This window comes from Lissotriton helveticus, chromosome 9, assembly GCF_964261635.1.
Source record: "Lissotriton helveticus chromosome 9, aLisHel1.1, whole genome shotgun sequence".
NCBI lineage: Eukaryota > Metazoa > Chordata > Amphibia > Caudata > Salamandridae > Lissotriton > Lissotriton helveticus.
This window is the reverse complement of record NC_136070.1, coordinates 1,079,348,602-1,079,368,356: the sequence shown is the minus strand read 5'-3', so window position 1 is coordinate 1,079,368,356 and position 19,755 is coordinate 1,079,348,602. Positions and strand designations below refer to the sequence as shown.

The 19,755-nt window shown below is 41.1% G+C and overlaps 1 protein-coding gene across 3 annotated transcripts in view; it reads right to left on the bottom strand.

Annotated features, from left to right (window-relative positions):
• The window catches only part of FRMD4B (FERM domain containing 4B), a 596,661-nt gene that overhangs the window by 92,870 nt on the left and 484,036 nt on the right, over positions 1-19,755 (bottom strand). The gene's annotated exons all lie outside the window — the stretch shown is intronic.

Here is a 19,755-nt window from a genome sequence, read left to right as displayed (position 1 = left end):
AAAAGAGGCAGAAGGGAGAGGGAGGGCAAGAAGGAGTGGGAGGACAGGAGGGAAGGTAGGAGTGTGTGAGAGAGGGCAGAAAGGAGAGGGCGGCAGGTAGGAGAGGGAGGGCGGGAAGGAGAAGGAGGGCTAGAGGAGGAGAGGACAGGAAAGAGAGAGAACAAGAGAGAGATGGAGGACAAGAAGGTGAAAGAGAGCAGAAGAGAGAGGTGGAAAGGGAGGGCAGGAGGGAGTAAGAAGGCAGAAAAGAGGGATGGCAGAAGAGAGAGAGAGCAAGAAGGAGGGCGGAGGGAATAGAGTGAGAGAAGGCAGAAGGGATAGGGAGGACAGGAAAGAAGGAGAGCAAGAAGGAGGGCAGGAGCGAGAGAGTGCGAAAAGAAAAGCTAAGGAGTGCAGGATAGAGAGTGAGGAGAAAATGGGGAGGTAGATGGAGAGTGACGCTAGTAATAAACTCGTACCGGTTGTTTAATTCGGAAGACATGCTGATGCAAATGGGACATGTAGTCACTCACCTCTAACAGGTATGTGTCCAATTGGCATAGAAGCTTGAGAAGTGATCAGTGCAAAAGATGAAAATGGTACTGTGGCAAAAGGAATAAACACAAAACCAATAATAAATAACATTATTATGTGTTGGCCTAGGATTGTAAATAAAACAGGCAAGGACAAACTCACCTCCTGTTATAATGTCACAAAAGCAGGTGACACTTGTTCCCAGTGGTTTCAGGGAAAACACAGTTTGCAAGGACAATAAGTGTAAACTGCAACACAAAAAACCATAATGTACACATCAATGAAAACAGCGAGAGGCGGCCTTAGGATTTGTGAAATCAAAATGTCGATCAGAACAGGAAACCCAATATATAGATGACCGGGAGTATAGGCCGTTCTCCCACTCGTAAAAGGATATGGGGGAAATAGCAGGAATTATTTAAGAAAAAATCGTATTAAAGAACCAGAGGCGGGGGATGGCCATAAAACAGAGGAGCACCCCATGATATACAAACAACATACTCGCCCATATAGGTAATGGGACTGTTAACCTCACCTTGCAAGCACATGAATCCAAGATCCAGTGAGTAAATGGAAAAAAGAAGCACTTTATTCAGCTCCTGGGAAGCAATATAAGCTGCCAAGAAATAAGTGAAAAAAATACACGGATTCAGTGATAGGAGATGAACTACGTGAGTGCCGATACAATCTCAAGCGTGATTCAAAGCCAAATCCAAGATAATTGTGTGCCATGTAAAATTATACATTGACAATGATCGATCACTGGTCTAGAGGAACTTAAAAGCACGTAAATGAGATGTCGTACCGACCAACAACGAGTGGGTCGTGAGGCTTTTATCGGGGCAAAAGCCAAGTCAGCCTTCCCCCGAGCCCGATAGACATTAAATAGGCGATACTCCGTTAAGGGTACCTATCACAAATCTTTTTAAAGAGGAAAATCAAGCCCCCTTCTTACCTGGATCCTAAGCAGCGACTCCCGGCATGGTAACTGGGTAAGAGCGAACGGAGAGATCCTGAAGCCACACATTTTTAAAGCCGATGGGATTCCCGCATTTGAAAAGTGCTAATTAGACACGTAAGGAAGACGTAAGCGAATGCCTACCATCTAACAGGACGAGAGTGTACTACTGCAACAAAAAACGGACGACTCGAAAGTGACGGTCATATTGAAACGGGCTCATTTCCCTACATATGGCAGCCATGTTGTAGTGTACACCCAAGTCAAAATGTGCGGCGGCCATGTCATAATATCAAAAACGAATAGCAAGCCAAAATTATAAAGAATGAACATCCACCCAATCAGAAAAAAGTGAAGATAACCGCGGCCATGTAATCACGACCGAAATAATGCCACAATAAAAATATAACGAACAAGAATAGAAAGACATAAATACCGAATATAGCAGCCATATCCCAATGGCTGGGTCAGTAACAATTCCAAAACGCACTCGATTCTGCCCCACAACGGCGAAGGCACGGACAACGGCACAATAACTCCTTGTGGGCGTGTTTTTCGCCCTCTCCCCTTCCCATTGGCTGGAAGGTAAAATTCCAGCCAATGGGAAGAGGAGAGGGCGGGACTTAAAAAAAGACCCAGAAACGCCCCCGAATCGCGTCAAGGCGGGCCCTGAACTGAGTGACGCTCCTCTCCTCCAATGGCTGGCCAGCATTTACGAGGCCAGCCAATGAAGAAGAGGGGCGTGTTCAGGCCCCCATATTACAAACAAAAGATTTCGGCTCCGCCCACTGCTTACGCAGTGCGACGGTAGCCGAAACCTAAAAACAACATGCAATGTTAAAGCAAACTCGTTCTGAAAATACGTGTATTTGCATGATATGTGTAGCTTAAAACGAGCAATAAAGCACCAGAGGGATGTATACATTGAGGGTTTCTGGTGCGCAGTGCAGAAGCAGGGGACACACAACCTGGGAGAGTGGGCTGGTACAGCATCACAGACCATGGTTAACAGTGGAGAGGGGAGGGTGCTTACTGCCTAAAGCTCACAGGGCGGGGAGAGGGAATGGGTGTGGGTGGAATAGGAGGTGTGTGAGGCGTGGTGGGAGAAGGAACTAACTCTTCAGGGGTGGCCTGGCATCCGTGGTTACATCTGACCACCCACCAAGCTCCGCGTGGTGCAGAAACATTATATATTCTGCCCTATGTACAGCTTCAACAGGAAGGCGGCCGAATATGTGCCTGGCTTCCGTTTGCGTGCCTTACTCAATGAGGGCATTTCTTTGCATTTGAAATACACACTAACCGGGTTCATGCCGTGAGCAGCTGGTCTCAAGTGGAGATGGGGACACGAGCACAGGAGGGGAGGAAAATGTGGCCACCCAAGAGTCATTCAGACTCCACCTGGAGCAGCTGTCCGACTCCAGGAATATAAAGGGCAGGGAGAAGAGCTGTGGATTTACTGAAGGACAAGCCTGGTTCAGCCCTGCATAAGCTCACTGTTACCGCATGTTAAAATCGCCACTTTAGCACCTGCAACATTATTCCATTTCCATCAGTGCCCTCAATTACAAAGCAATCCCTACACGCTAGATTATTACTTGGAGTCAATAATATGTGTTACTGTTTCGGTGCTACTCAATTAATCGCCACCCTGTGAAGGATGAATGGCTAAGTCAGCCCACTTGCATTCTAGGTAGTATCTATTTCTCTGCAGCACGCGCATGAACCCACTATATTTCTGCACATATTGCATAGCCGGAGTTATGCTGGAATTATATCAACTCTCAGAATCACATACATGGCTCAACAGCCCTTCTGAGTCACAGACCCAAAGGAACTAATTTAAAGTACGTTCCAGAGTTAAGCGTCAGGTGAATGTATTACATACATGTACAGAAAAAACGAAAGTTGTTAATATGAATAGCTTAGTGTATTTATTCGTTCTTTGTGATCATGACCTTGTGCCTCTTGCTCGCCTCTCCTCTTCCCCACACTATATTTTGGCACAGCTAGCAGGTGGGCCCATACCATGCTTGACACCTTCAGCCAGCCCTGACGTTTTAGCCAAAAATGCTTGGACGTTGAGTTCATACTCGGCCCATGAGTAATTTCAATTACGACGGAGCAATCAGAGTAATTTTGGTAATTCCACGTTACTATTTGACGCGGAATAACAAATTATAACGCAATTACCCCTGCCTGCATAAGTAAGAGTAATATGGGGTGAAACAATCCTACAGCGAGAACACATTTAGCGAGCACACGCTCACTGTTCATGTTCTGCGGCATTTAGTGCTATATCTTAGCGCAAAATGCATTCTCAAGCCCATTTTATGGACACGAGAGGGCATTTGAGGTAAGAAATAGCACTAAACGCAGAATTACTCTTCTTGCGTAATTATGCGGAATCTCACAGAATACTTAGCTAATTCCGTCTGATTATGCTGCACATAATTATGCGACATACACCCACCCCTAATTCACACTTACAATGGTAATAAGAAAATGTCAAGTTCATAATTAAGGCTCCCGGTTTTCCATTTTTACGGATTTTTACAGATAAATACAGACAGAAAAGAATGTGTTTTCTGTCTGCATTTATTTTTAAAAGTGGATAAATACAGAAGATTGGGCTACTTTTAAGTGACTCTGTGCTGTCTTCCATGAATTATGGGCCATCAGTTGAGCAGATGGACAGCATGGGAAATTAAAAAAAAACAGGATGCAATTTCATTAAATAAGCCATGTGTCCACATACTTTTGTGGTATAATGCTAATATTTACCAGTGAATGTTCTGTTCTATAATATTTGGCAGCTTAAATAGTTAAAACAGGCAGACATCAAAGTATGAGTGCGCGTCTATCAGTTAAATAAATATGGAAATGTACAGTTTTACAACTTCATGTATCTGAAAAACACAAAATAAATGTGGATAAATACAGATAATGTGGGCAAAAAATAAAGATGGAAATGCAAAAAAAAAAATACCATAAAACCGGGAGCCCTATTCATAATGCAACGTGTTACCAGCTAAGATGCTAGGACTTCCGGAGTTGTGCAAAAAATAACACCAGGCCACTTGGCAGCCAGGTAATGAGCTGAACTCACCTGCTGCCCGCCCCCATGCCTCTGCAATTTTGATATATGGAACCTGTTCTACATAGTTCTCCTCTAAGTCACCGCATAATCTTTTAGTTTTAATATTTTTATTTGGGGCTTTTGTAAAGGGCTGATAATCAAGCACTGGGTGCGAAGTAGCGAGCAGCACCATAATACAGTTGCTGAAATTGATGTTGGTTAAGCAGTCATTCATTTAACAGCCACGGACAATGCCTGAAGCTAGTCCGCTGTAAAATATGTCCCCAACTAGATGACTTAGCCTTCAAAGTACAAGAGTCTTGAGAGTCTGGCTGAAGAGATGAAGCAGTCCTTTGGCGTCTGACAGGGCAGGACAGAGGCTACCCCAGAGGAAGCCTGTTGTGGAGTAGGTGTGTTTTCCAAATGTCATAGTGAAGAAGTGAGCCTTAAAGGCTCTTCTAAGTTTGCGGCAGTCAATTTCCAGTCTTAGTTGATGAGATAGGGAATTCTACAAGGAGAAGCCCTGGATGAGGAAAGATAGACCAAGTATATCCAGTACCTAGACGGTATGGCTCACAGTATGCACTATTTGGCAGACCTTAGGCTTCTGGTCAGTTGCTAAGGGTCAAGTAGTTCCTTTACTCTATTAATCTACTTCCCTCAGAAATAGGGCTTCATTATGAAATCTTCCTTCCCTCTTCTTTCCTTATTATTGTCTCCCGCTATGGTGTTTCTCTTGCCCATCTGGCTGACCACGTAGATGTTTATTCTCTACTTCTCAGCAATTTCGTCTTGGTTTCTCTTTGTAGATATCCATCACTCTCTACCCTTAAAAATGTAGTTTTTTCTGCAGTTCCTTTTGTACACCTCTCACTCCTTTGGTGTATATTTCTATCACTCTCAGTTTGTGTATAGTTTTCCTCAGTTACTGTGTGTAGGTACTTTTTTTGCTTTACATTACACCTATGTATATGTTTCTTATCCCATAGCCAGTCTCTTTCACTTTTCTTGCACCGGCGAGTAAAGACTTCAAATTTTCAACTGCAATGTCTTGTAAAATATTTTGAGAACAACATGTTTCATTTCCTGCTGTAAAACAGATCTTACTAGGCAAGAAATGATGGTTGATGCATTCACTTCTCTCCATTCCCATTATTATATGGAACACTGTACCCGCATGACACAAATACCCAGAGCCTTAGAAGTGGTCAAACAGGCTGAATCTTAGTGAGCGAAAATTCCGAACACATAAAACAACAATCATGATAAGTGGCATAAAAAACTGATGTAAAAAATGAAATCGGTGTATCCATGAAATGTGTGTTATTTATGTGACTTTTACATAACACTATATACCAAGTGGTTAGAGCAAATGCATTTTACAGGTTCTTGTGCAGAGTGAGCAGGCAGAAATATTGTTCAGAAGAGAGTGGCGGGATCGAGACGAGGAATTTTGGAACTCTTGAAAGGCACGCTGAACTGCGATGGTCTTAACTTGTTTAACCCCTCCCCCGCAGTGCTGGAGGGGAGGGGGGCGCGCACAACGCCCGCATGCTCATGACGAGCTTAGCTTGTCATGAGGCACGGCGCTCCTGCGCTCATGACGAGCTGAGCTCGTCACAGGTGCACTGGCTCCCGTGGAACGTTCAGCACAGCAGGGGAATTCTCTCCGCACCTGAGTGTTCCACGGGCCATGACGAGCTGAGCTCGTCATGAGCACCGGAGCGCCGTGGCTCATGACGAGCTCAGCTCGTCATGAGCATGGGAGGGGTTAATATATAGGCCTGGAATTAGGGTGATCAGATTTTGGAAAACAAATACGGGGATATTTCCCAAAAATAGAAGGACTACAATCAGCTGAAGTGCACAGAATGACAATAAGTCACCAAGGGAATACATAAAATGCAACTTTTAAACCCAACTGTTAATTAAATTGCTTTCTGATAAGAGCTTCAAGGTCATAGAAAAGGCTATGAACCAGCAGCTTTCAGCCTACATTGAAAACAACAACCTGCTAGATGACACGCAGTTCGGTTTCCGCAAACATCATGGAACAGAAACTGCTCTCATCAAAGCAGCCGATGACATAAGAGTCATCCGCGATCAGGGAGGAACTGCTTTGCTGGTTCTCCTAGACTTGTCAGCTGCTTTCGACACGGTTGACCATAAGATTTTGGTCGACCATGTCGAGAAGATGGGCATTACGCTCACGGCTAGGGATTTAATTGCTTCCTTCCTGACTAACAGAACTCAGGCGGTCACAGTGGGCCCTTTCCAGTCAGCTGATTTGTCGCTACCGTGTGGGGTACCTCAAGGCTCATCCCTAAGTCCGACACTGTTTAATATATATGTGTCGGACCTTGCTAGTGTCATCAAAGCACATGGGATGGGCCTAACCTCATACGCTGACGACACTCAGTTGGTGCTGGCTATAAAGGACGATGGACAGAAGGTGGCAGAGAGATTCCAAAGTGGGATGATGGCTATCGGTGAGTGGATGGCAAAGAATTGCCTGAAGCTTAACTCCGATAAAACGGAGGTGGTCATCTTTGGTAATCTCTCTCCAGCTTGGTCGGCAACTTGGTGGCCATCGGCCTTGGGCACACCTCCCAGCCCTACGGTCAAAGTCAGAAACCTAGGGGTTACTTTCGACGACCAGCTTAACTTTATGGCCCACGCAAACAAGGTAGCAGCTAACGCCCATTTCAAGCTGAGAATGGTAAGAAAAATTACACCTTATCTACCAGACTCAGCAGCAAAAACCTTAGTCACCTCCCTAGTGCTTTCAGCGTTAGACTACTGTAACGGTCTGCTGCTCAATGCTCAGAGCAGAGTTACCAAGAAACTACAGACCGTGCAGAATGCGTCCGCTCGCGTTCTGTCAAAAAAACCTAAGTTTGCACCTATCTCAGACACGCTCAAAAGCTACCATTGGTTGTCCATTCACAACAGGGTTAAATTTAAAGCTCTGTGCACAGTCTATAGGTCTCTACAGGATCAAGGACCTCGATTCCTCAAAAACCAACTGATTCCTTATAACCCATCCAGAACTCTTAGATCCACATCTCTCAACCAATTAGTGGTCCAACGAAGTCGAACAGTGTCCTGGGGCGACCGCTGTTTTTCAATCGCGGCCCCTAGACTTTGGAACACCCTACCTAACCATATAAAAACAAGCCCCACACTTCTCCAGTTCAGAAAAAACCTGAAAACATGGTTATTCAATCAGTGATTCTTTTTTCCGCACTTTCTGCTCATGGTGAGACATTGATGCACTTTTTAGCGCCGAGACGCCCAAGGGTAATTGTACGCGCTTTATAAATGCCATTAATAAATAAATAAATAAATAAATAGTCCTCCCTTGGGAAACATAAAAATGTTCCTCTCTCTGTTTTCAGTCGACCCTCTCTGAAAATTGGGATGTGAGCTAAATTTGCCAAATCAACCGTAACTGTCCCAGCAAATCTGGGACACCTGGTTACCCTACCTGGAGTAAGCTTCCGAAGTGGGGAAGATACCCTTGACAAGTTCTCACTGGATTGGGGCAGTTTAATATACAATGTGAAGCCATGCCAGTACTTCCTGGTGGATGATTTCCTGGTTTTGTCGATTTCTTGGCTATCTATGCAAGCTGATTGTCAATTCTTTTTAGTTGTGACCGAGGTTTCTCTATTACCGTTCCACTTCCTAATCGCCCCCTACTGAGTATAATGGGCTTGCTGAAGATCATAAAGTTATTGGGTACAACTACATTACAAAAAACTGTCAAATAAATAGATAACCGATTAAAGTCTTCTCTTCTAATGGTATTTTGCATGGGTCTATGTTCTCTGAATGGGTAAATTGTTGAACTGTAATCTACCTTGGGTGTAAATAAATTGAGTTCTTATATACCTGTAGCAATGTGAACCCTTGTTTTTTATACACTATGAAGCAAATGGACACAAAGTCACGGATCTCCTTCACTGAGTCCTAGTCCCAAGGGAGGTCACAGGACTAACAGTGGAGTCTCACCCTCCTCCCATTCAGAGACGTCACTGTTATTTTTTCCAATAACCATCCCTCCCCATAAGACACTCCCTTCCTGTCCAAGATATGTTCCCCAAATTGAAAGTCTGATGCTTTTCCTGGCCATCTGTCTCATCCATAGAGATTTAGTCTACTACAATTAGGATCCATTGATCCTCTGTCTCCCGGCAACCCTCATGAATCAACAATATGGATAATCTGTTTTTGAGGAAATAACTTAGGTAACAGCCACAAAGCTAGTTGAAGATCCTCATGCTATCAGTGTCATTCCTCCTTCTCATTTTATCATTCTGATCTATCAGATGCTTTCCTGTACAGGAGATGCATGTCTCTGTTGCTTACCTGCCTTTTCCCTTTAGCCATTTATCTGCTACCCATTGAGGAAATTGCCTACTATACCTCCCTGTAGGATGTATTGACTTTGTTCACCAAGCTCCCCTGAGTGGAAGCTGAGTGTATGAGGGGTAGTGCGTGGAATCATGAGGTATAGGGACAAGCAGAATATGTGGAGACCCAAAGGTGTAGGGTGTTTTACATGTTCAGGCACAGTCAGATGTCTACTGTCTCTACTTTCCTGCATGCCCTCCGGTGTTGTTCTCTTACCTGGGGACATTTAGCAGCCATTGTAATCCAAAAATATGTGTCTAGCCTAGATTCACATTAATCTCAATGGAGAAGGACATTTTCTTGTAGTCCACCTTCAATGGATCAAGCTAGTTCCAGCAGGATGGCCTGAGATACACTGGAACAAAGGGATGTAACCAAAGGCATGGCCACTGCAACATACCTCCATAAAAGAGATGGGCAGCCTGACCATCCCCCTGAATCCTATTTTGCGATCTGCGGTCTGCCCAAGAATCAAGAGCTCAACAACAATCCCTGGTTGGTAGGGAGGTTGTATGGCTTGACTACACACCACAGTGGATATTATGGGATGCCTGCTATCCCCAAGGAAACTAGAGTGACAGTGCACCTGTGGTAGTTGTGTGTCCTGGAACAGTATAACACCTATAGGAAAGATGCACTTTGTAATGACTAATTCCTTTCAGACATTTGGGGATAACTTTGAGGTTGAGCGGTCATTTGACTTGGGCCGAACTGCCACAGTTTCGGTCTCCCTTATAAGACTATGAAATAGACTTCAGCATTGATCAAAAGGCCTACTGCTGGTGTGACTGAAAGAAGAAGAAGAAGGCAGAAGACTGACCGAGGCTTGGAATCTGTCTTAATTCAAGCCCAAAATTCCAGGTCCACCAGCTGGCTTTGCTGCTGTGTGGACCTTGGAATTGAATAGTGTCGCCGCAAAACCAGAGACTACTGCCGCTATCCAACAAAATTTGCTGACGTGAGAACAAAGCTCTCACTTGCATCTCTTCATCTTAAAATTACTTAACCAACGAATGTACTTGCAGCATCCACAGGGCAGAATACTTGGATTTAGAATACTACTACCTCTCCTTCTGCTCACTTCATGTGAATGCCATCTATCCCTCACCCTCCTCCCGCATGGTCTATCTTGGAGCGAGATGCAACCAGGTAGCTCCAATGGGACCCTTGACCTGGTACAGTCAGTTTCAGCAGCGCATGTTTGAGCATCGCTAATGTGGGCAAACCATGGCTAAGCATCAGTACTCCGAGTTTTGAGAGAAGGCCAGATATTCTGGTGGAGCACAAAGGCCCAATGTTTGTGCTACTGAAACGTCAGTTCATTATGCAAGAAAAAGAAACGAAGCTCAATGACAGGGAGACCGCTCCAGCTCTCCAAGGAGATACTTCACTACCAAAACCACACTCGTGGTGACACATTTTCAAGGTGGTGGTGATGGAGCGAGATAGAAAACAAAATTTTGTTTAAACTCGTGAAGTCACATTTCCATAACATGAATAATAATATTAATGATTTGTGATATGTCGTGCTAATACAACTTAGATTAAACTTTACACATGGGGGGACTAACATGTGTGCTCATAAACGTGCATAATTGTTGCATCTTTTTGTTCGTGCAAAATAATAAAATAATTTATTGTTTTCGTTTTTGTCACTACTAACTGCTGCAAACTTAAAAGAAGCATGTGCTTGTTTTGCTTTTCCTTGTCTGTGTGATGTCATTTCTACTATTCTAGGTGCACATAAGTCTCATGGATTAATGAAGACTGGTAGATATAAACGCTGCTTTATTTGTTTGCATTTGCTAGGTAACATTTGATTAATCGGGTGGGTTAATTAATTAGTAAATCCTGGGGTGAATACAGAATCTACATTATTTCTTACATTAATACTTTTCTTGTGTTTGTTTTATACTAGAAAGCATAAGTTGCCTGCTTTTGGGCCTAGTTTGCTCGAGTTGCTAAAAGCTGAAATTTACTTCTGCAAAAGTCACGAGACGCCCATTCTGAAATAAAGTGTTCGTCAAAAGCTGCATTCACAAAGCAAAAACTGACGTACTATCATCATTCTGTCGGACGTGGCCAAGGTCGAAAAAGAACATTTTGTCAGCCCTTAACTTGGCATCCGCGGAAGTCAATTGGAAGCAGTGAGAACATTATTGTACATTTGTTGCAAACCTAGGAAGCTCCTGGTTGCATTCGGAAAGGACAATGGTCCTTAAGAAAAGTGACCTAATGGAAGATTTGAAATGTGGGTGACATGTCACTTGTCACTCTCAGCCAATGGGACGTCGAAGATTTCTGAAAACTTTCCTTTGCGTAGTTTAGTTAGTGTAGAAAGGTATAAAAAGTCATGCCCCTAGAGATGGGCTGGCTGCTGCTTTCTGACTTTCCGATGAGGGTGAAGTGCTGTCGGACATTGCGTGGAGCACGTAAGAATCCTCAAAGAACTTTACTTTAATTTCTATCTATTTAGCTCAGTTAGGGACTTAGGTTTTAGAAATGCTAAACTTTAAATACTCACTTTAACTTTGATTCACTTGCTTAAATTGTATTTTTCTCACGTTTCTTTACAATCATGCTTGCTTCAATGCTAATAAATTACTTTTATAAAACTATCAATTGAAATACCATAATTTAGTAAATAAAATCTTACTTTTGACAAACAAGCTGGTCTTGATTATTCAGAAGTGTAGGTTACTATTAGCTAGATCACGTCGCCAATGGTGGTCGTTTAAATAGTTAGGATTTGTTATAATGACAATATTCTTTCCGCTAATGTTTAATATTGTATATAGTTTGTAAATTAGGTGTATATAGATTTAATCCGACCACCTGATTCAGTAGGCCCAAATTATGTCAGGTTTATAAATGGGTCCATAGTTTGGTATAGAATTTTGTTTATAGGTTATGAAGTTTGGGTAGCGTTGTTTATGATATATTTTCTATAGGCCGCTGGATCAATTCTCTGGTAGCAGAAATTGATGGTTGCTAAGGGTAACCAAGGTAATATGTTGGTTGCTAAGGGTTAATAAAGTGTTATGGTATGGAAATAGGATCGATGTTTTAACACATGTTGAGTTTGTTATTCGTGCTATCTGTAAGCTATACCGGTATAGATTGTGTGGCGAGAAATTAGTCACGCAAGCCATCTGTTCTGTTTGTAGTGATATCGCCGAGTATCACAAGAGGTATCGCCGTGTACCATAGTGTTGTCGCCGTGCAGCACAGTTTTAGGGCTAGGTGTGAATCTTGTATAGTGAGGGTTTTCTAAGAAATTAGAGCAGCATGAGAATAGGGACAAAGCGCCTTCCATAAAACTCACTGTGATAAGAGTATTAGTTATATCCGAGCTTGAGTGAAGGGTAAAGTAGCGTCGGTACATGATTATCTATAAACAGGTTAGAGTCCTGTACGGGTACATGTTTCATATCTATAAACAGGTGAGAGCCCTGTACGGATAACGTCGTTATTTTGCTAACGGTGCATGATCTCTATAAACAGGTGAGAGTCCTGTACGGATTTCATGTGTGTTCGAAATTAGGGAAATTTCCGTGTAAAAGTGCGAGTCTGATTTGTATTTTATGTTCAAGTGGAACTCTTAGAACTGTCACTTCGCGGTGCGTTCAGAGGAAAGCGAGTACATAATTATACGTGTTAGAAGGGTGGGGTAAGGGTTACTCTACTGACAATTGAAAATTATCCTTAGTGTGAATAGCGCCGTCTATTCCGAAGTGTGGATACTTGAATGTATGTAAACTATCCTAAATAGTGAAACGAACAGATGATGTCCTTATCGTCATTGTTAAGAATTAATTTACACTGAAAAGTGTTCTTAAAATGGCGCTGTGAAAAGATTTTGTGAAGGAGGGGTAAGCGCCAGGAGTGAGAAACGAGAAACCGCAGCTGCTGTGTACGTCACAGAGCCGCGCTGGGATTGGGTGACCTACGTCACAAACTATACTCTGATTGGCTCTTGAGTCTCTGACGATCTGTAAGCTAATTGGTTCTTTAGGAAAACTCCATTTTTATTGGTTGAGCAGAAAAGTGACGTAGCTCAACTGTCATTGGCTTGTCGGTGTGTTTCGCGCACGGATTGGTTGTTTTGCGGAGCATCCCGGAAATATTTTACGAACGATTTTGTGAATTAGATTTAACTCTTAAAAATGAGTTATCATTTTAAACATGTTGATAAAAAGCCAACATTATTTCAGAAATGTAAAAATTTATTTTCACCTGACAAGAAAATTGAAACGCGAGGTGGTAAACTACTTCATAAGTATAAAACACCTGCAGCATACATGGAAGGTGAATATGGATATCATACTGTCTTATGGTTTGATAGTTGGAAACGCTATACTAAGAATGACGGTGTTTTAACTTGGCCTGATGATGGTTCATTTAACGTAAAAGTTTTGAGAAATTTACGAGAGAAAATGAATGCTCTTATTCCAAAACCGAGACCAACTCAATTTGAAGCTTTAGTTGAGTGGGAAGATGAGATGTATCAGTTACAAAGAGAAGCTAGTGGAATTAAAAGACCTTCTAAAAATCCACCTTGGAGAAGAGAAACTCATGAAGATAGATTGCGAATGTGGAGACAGGGAAACATGAGTGAAGGATTGTATTTAATACAAGAAATGGTAATGGGTACTCCTACAGGGAAATCTATGGAAAGTGAATCTGAGGATGCAGTTATGGAAGAAATATATACTACAGCTAGAAAGAATCAACCTTTGAGACCTCCTAGATCATGGTCTACTCCGGTGGTTTCTACTGAAACTTCACCGAGTGCACCTCCAATTAATGAAGCTCCTAAACTTTATCCAAATAATTGTGAAATCATTGAAACTCCTAGAAGACCAGAATTTGATAATGCTCGAAATGAAGGTAGACATTTTACAATGGCTCCAAGGGCAAGAGAAGCTCCAAAAGATTATACAAGAGAGGCAAGAAATGTTGAAGATGTCGATTCTAATGAATATTTAAGATCTAAAGAAGAATTAATAAGAAGAATGACAAAAGGCATGGAAGCTGTGACAGTTCCAGTAACGATTGGTCCTGTTCAGCCTGTATTTGACCAAAAAGAAACAAACAAGACAGGATTAACTATTCCTTTGAATGCAGAAATTCAAAAGGTTGCTGAAAAATTTTATTCAGACTTATCTGAAATAAACTCTTCTAGATCAAGAATGCCTGATTTAACCTTTAATGAGGATTTATCTCCGAAAACACCAATGGGTGCTATATCAGATATAGGGAGTCCTGAAGTCAGGGTAACCACACCAAAACTTGATGTGGCCAAATTAAAAGCGAATATCGAAGAATTAATTATCGGAACAATCGGTCCAGATAGTTTAAATTACTATCGAGATGATGAACTACTGTTCATTTGCAAAAGCATTCAGTGGAAAACAAAAAATAAATATGATCAACTAGAGGATCTAGCAGCGGAACTTGAAATCGATGTGAGCAAACAAAAGAATTTTGCGAAACATTACAGATTAGACTTTTCAGAAAGTGACATTGAGAGTTTAAACTCAATGGGAAGAATAGTACATATAAAAGATTTGATTGTTTATATCAAAAAGTTAGGAGAACTGAATAAGTGGAGAGTAAAATGGACGAAAAAGAAGGAAGATGAAAGATTGGAAAAATTGTCAAAACAATTTCCAATGAGAGAAATTGCAGGTGGAGGATATGTTCATGTCCCTTGGTCGAGACAGGACATTCTGTTGTTTACGAATGACTTTCCAAAATTGAGGGAAAAACCAGTGGAATGGTACAGACAAGTAGATAGATTTATCAAAGTGTCAAAAGTTCTGTGGATTGATTTAGATGGATTTTTTGACATAGTCGTTCCATCAGATCTTTGGACAGAATGCAAAATATCGATTAGTTGGCCAAAAACAGAACCTGAGCGAATCAAAGAAACAGGTGCTCCTAATCCTCTTGTGATGGATTTTTATGAAAAGGTGATTGTTTGGATGAAAAACAAAATTCCACCCAAAGAAGTCGATTGGGTTAAAATAGAAAGGACAGAACAGGAAACAAAAGAATCAGTTCATTCTTTTTATGAAAGACTACTGTTAATCTTTAAACAATACAGTGGTTATGAAAAACTAGATGAAAAGGATATGAGTCATTTTGTCTATAGATTTGTTTATGGACTAAAACCTGAAATCGGAGAAATGATCAGAAATAGCATTGTAGGATGGCAATCACTTTCTGTGGATGATATTCTGAGAAAGGCTAAGTATTGCAGTGATGAATTAGAAGTGAGACAGAAGAAGCTCAAGGAGAAAGCCATGTGGGCTCAGGTAAAAGTGGCTGAGCAACAGATTGCCAGCATGGGTAATAAGAACACTAATTTCGTTCAAACTGGAAATACAAACCAAATACAAGGAAAGTTTAAAAGTAATAATTTCCCAAAGAAATTTAGCCCAAAGATTGAGGAGTTGAAACAAAGATTACCTTGTTTTAATTGTGGCGAAATTGGACATTGGAGAGACGAGTGTCCTCATCCTCCTAAAAACTTAAAGAATCCCTTATTGAATCCACAGATGCAGAATGGTGTTGACCTGCAGCGACAGCTACAGATGCAACAGGGGTTAAACGAGTTAAACATTCAACGACAGTTGCAGCAACAGCAACAGCAACAGGTGAATAATCGTCAGGATCAATTGCCACAACCACCTTTTCCGAATTGTGGGGGAATTCAAAAATATAATCCAAACGTGGGATTTCAGGGAAGTGAACAGGTAATAAAACCGCAAAAACAGCAAAAACAGCAAAGAGTTCAAATGCAAAATGTTTCACAACAGTTTTTATTAGCAGAAAGTCAAGACAGTGATTCTGATGATTATTGCTGACGGTGCCCGAGAGAGGAGGAAGAGTGTGTTGTTGGAGCCACTCTTGAGGTTGACCAGTCTGGTCCTTTTGTAAACGGGAAAGTTAATGATGTAGACATCACTTTTCTAGTGGACACTGGTGCTACCCGTTCTACTGTTAGATCAGTGGAAATTGAAAACCTACCTCTCTCTGGGGATACCATCCAAGTTGTCGGAGTAAGTAATCAGCAAATTAAAACTGACTTAACTGATCCAGTTCCAGTTGAAATTGGAAATTACAGAGACAAACACAGATTTGTGGTTTGTAATAGTAGTCCAGTGAATCTATTGGGCAGAGACATCCTATGTAAAATGAATTGCAGAATATATTGTTCTCCTGATGGAGTTGAGTTACAAACAATGGAGGAAGATGGTTTATACAGAATGACAATGATGATGATGGAAGCAGAAGAAACAAAATTGTTTCCTGCATTTGAAGAAAAAGATTTGCCTGAAGAGCTCAAGGAAACAGTGAAATCTGATATATGGGATTTTACTGGGAATGAGATGGGTCTGATGAAAAACGTAGATCCAGTAAAAATTACATTGAAACAGGGAATAGAATTTCCTAACATTCCACAGTATAAAATGAAAGCAGAAACAATTGAAGGTATTACACCTATAATTGAAAAATTAATCAAACAGGGTGTATTAAAAGAAATGGAGAGTAGTCCTTGTAATTCACCAATTATGGGAGTTAAAAAGTCAAATGGAACATTTAGAATCGTACAAGATTTGAGAAAGGTTAATCAAATTGTCGTTCCATGTTGTCCTGTGGTTCCAAATCCAGCAGTAATTCTATATCAGATTCCACATGATGCTGAATGGTATACAGTCATTGATCTTTGCAATGCATTTTTTACTGTCCCCTTACATCCAGACAGTTATGAAATCTTTGCTTTCAGATTCCAAGGTAAGACCCTCGGATGGTCAAGAATCCCACAGGGCTATACAGAAAGTCCTTCAATCTTTAATGAACTGTTAAAAAGATCATTAGAAGACCTAGACTTACCTGGTAGGTCTACGTTAGTGCAGTATATTGATGATCTGTTGATAGCTGCAAAGACAAGAGAAAATTGTGTGACAGACACAATAATTCTGTTAAATCGCCTTGCAGAAGAAGGACATAAAGTGTCCCCAGCAAAACTACAGTTTTGCAAACAAGAAGTAAAATATCTTGGTCACAGAATTGCAAAGGGAAAAAGACAAGTAACAATAGAGAGAATAAAAATGATTCAAGCAATGTTACCACCAAGAACACAAAGACAGGTCAGAATGTTCTTGGGAATGGTTGGTTACTGTCGACAATGGATAAGTGGATTTTCAGTAATTGCAAAACCACTACAAAGACTGACAAAGTCAGATGTAAAAGATCCAATTATTCTCAATGATGCTGAGATGGATTCTTTTGAAAACCTGAAAAAGAGCTTATGTCAAGCTCCTGCTTTAGGTATGCCAAATTATGAGAAAGATTTTGAACTGTATTGCAGTGAGAGAGAAGGATGTGCATTATCTGTGTTGATTCAGAGACACGGAAATCTAAAGAAACCTATTGCATACTTCTCTGCAGTTCTTGATCCAATTGCAAAAGCATTACCAGGTTGCTTAAAAGCAGTTGCAGCTACAAGTATTAGTCTCGAACAAAGTGAGGGGATCATTATGGGATTTCCTGTGAAAGTTTTTGTGCCTCATTCAGTAGAAATATTACTGACAAGAGGTAAGACTCAGCATTTAACAAGTAGCAGATTGACAAAGTATGAGAAAATCATACTAGGAGCAGATAATGTTTCGATTTCAAGATGTTTGAATCTGAATCCTTCTACATTACTGCCTGATTCTGAAATTGTTGATGACATTGAAACAGAACATGAATGTTTAGATGTCATGGAATTCTGCACTAAACCAAGAAAAGACATCAAAGACAGACCTTTATCTGAATCGGATTTTGTCTACTTTGTAGATGGCTCATGCTTAAGATCCGAAGGAGGTGTCTTGAAAGCTTCATATTCAGTTTGTACAGTCAAAGATGTCGAAGAAGCATCATGTCTTGAAGGAGTTCGTTCAGCACAAGTGGCTGAATTAATTGCTTTGATTCGTGCATGTGAAATATCAAAAGATATAAGAGTTACCATCATTACTGATAGTCAGTATGGGTATGGAGTTGTGCATGATTATGGACAACTCTGGTCACAGAGAGGATACATGACATCAGCAGGATCACCAATTAAAAATGCAGTTTTCATTAGGAGATTAATTGAAGCAATACAATTGCCGAAAGAAATCGCCATTGTTAAGTGTGCAGCGCACACTAGAGGAATTGATTATATTTCCAAGGGCAATGCCTTCGCAGATGAAACGGCTAAATACTGCGCAAGAAAAAATTATTCATACAATCGGGAAAGGAGTAAAGAAACTGATTCAAATTCATTAATGCTAACAACAGTCGTAGAAACATGGCATGAGATTAGAGATTTACAAAATGAAGCAGATGATGAAGAAAAAGACTTGTGGTTAAGATCAGATTGTAGACCACGTGAAGAAGATGGAGTGTGGGTTTACAAAGATGGCAGAGTAGTCTTACCAAATTGCTTGATTGCTGACATGGCTAGATTATATCATGGTCCAGCACATCTGGGAAGAGATTCTATGGTTAGACTTTTCAGAGAAACATGGTTCAATACTAAGTTCAGAACTATTGCAGAATCTTTTTGTCAAAGGTGTTTGTCATGCCAACAAATGAATCCAAACAGAAAATCAGTGGTGGGGACAGGAATAATTGGTCGAGAGGGTGGTCCCTTTACCAGGTTACAAATGGATTTCATCGAAATGCCTTTACACAATTGTTTGAAATATGTGCTTGTAATTGTTTGCTTATTTTCAAGATGGGTAGAGGCTTTCCCTACACGACATTGTGATTCAATTACAGTAGCAAAACTAATGCTCAGAGAAATCATCCCAAGGTACGGTTTTCCAGTCACTATTGAGAGTGATGGAGGAAGCCATTTTGATAACAAACTGATGAAATTAATTTGCGAAGCTTTGAGCATTGAGCAGAAAATACACTGTGCATACAGACCAGAGGCATCTGGGGTGGTTGAACAAATTAATGGAACAATTAAAAACAGAATTGGAAAAATGTGTCTTGAAACAGGTGTAAAGTGGACTGATGCTCTTCCACTTGTTTTGATGTCATTAAGAAGTACACCAGATAAAAAGACAGGTTTGAGTCCTCATGAAATTTTAATGGGAAGAGTTATGAGACAAGCTTTTGTACCTGTAGGTAAACTGTTGAGCATAAATGACAGTGCTATTTTGGATTACTGTAAAAGGTTATCTGATATGGTAACTTCTGTGTCTAATCAGGTGGGAACTGAAGCACAATCAAACGAAAAGGTTTTGACACATGATCTGAGACCTGGCGATTGGGTCAGAACAAAAGTACATCGGAGAAGGAATTGTCTAGCTCCTAGATGGCAGAAGCCTAGGCAGATAATTTTGATCACTACTAATGCTGTAAAGTGCAGAGGATTGAAACGCTGGATTCATCCTAGTCATACTATTCCAGTACCAACTCCTGAGAGTTCTGATGTTGAAAGTGATACCACAGATGATTCTGATTCTGAAGCAGAAGGCGAAACAGAGGGTGAAATAAATCCAGATTCTGAAGATCGACAAGAAAGTCGACATCTGGAAACTGTACCAGTGAATGGAAAATTGACAAGAAAAGACTTGGAAATCATTGAAATAGATTCTGAAGGTGAAGAGAATCTGTTAAAGGGAAAGATAACTGAGGATTCGGTTGTCTCTATCGAAGACAAAGAAGCAGAACAAAAAGAAGTTTCAGACCAGGAGAGTATCGAAAGGCAGAGAACAAGCTCTGGAATAAGGAACAGAAATCC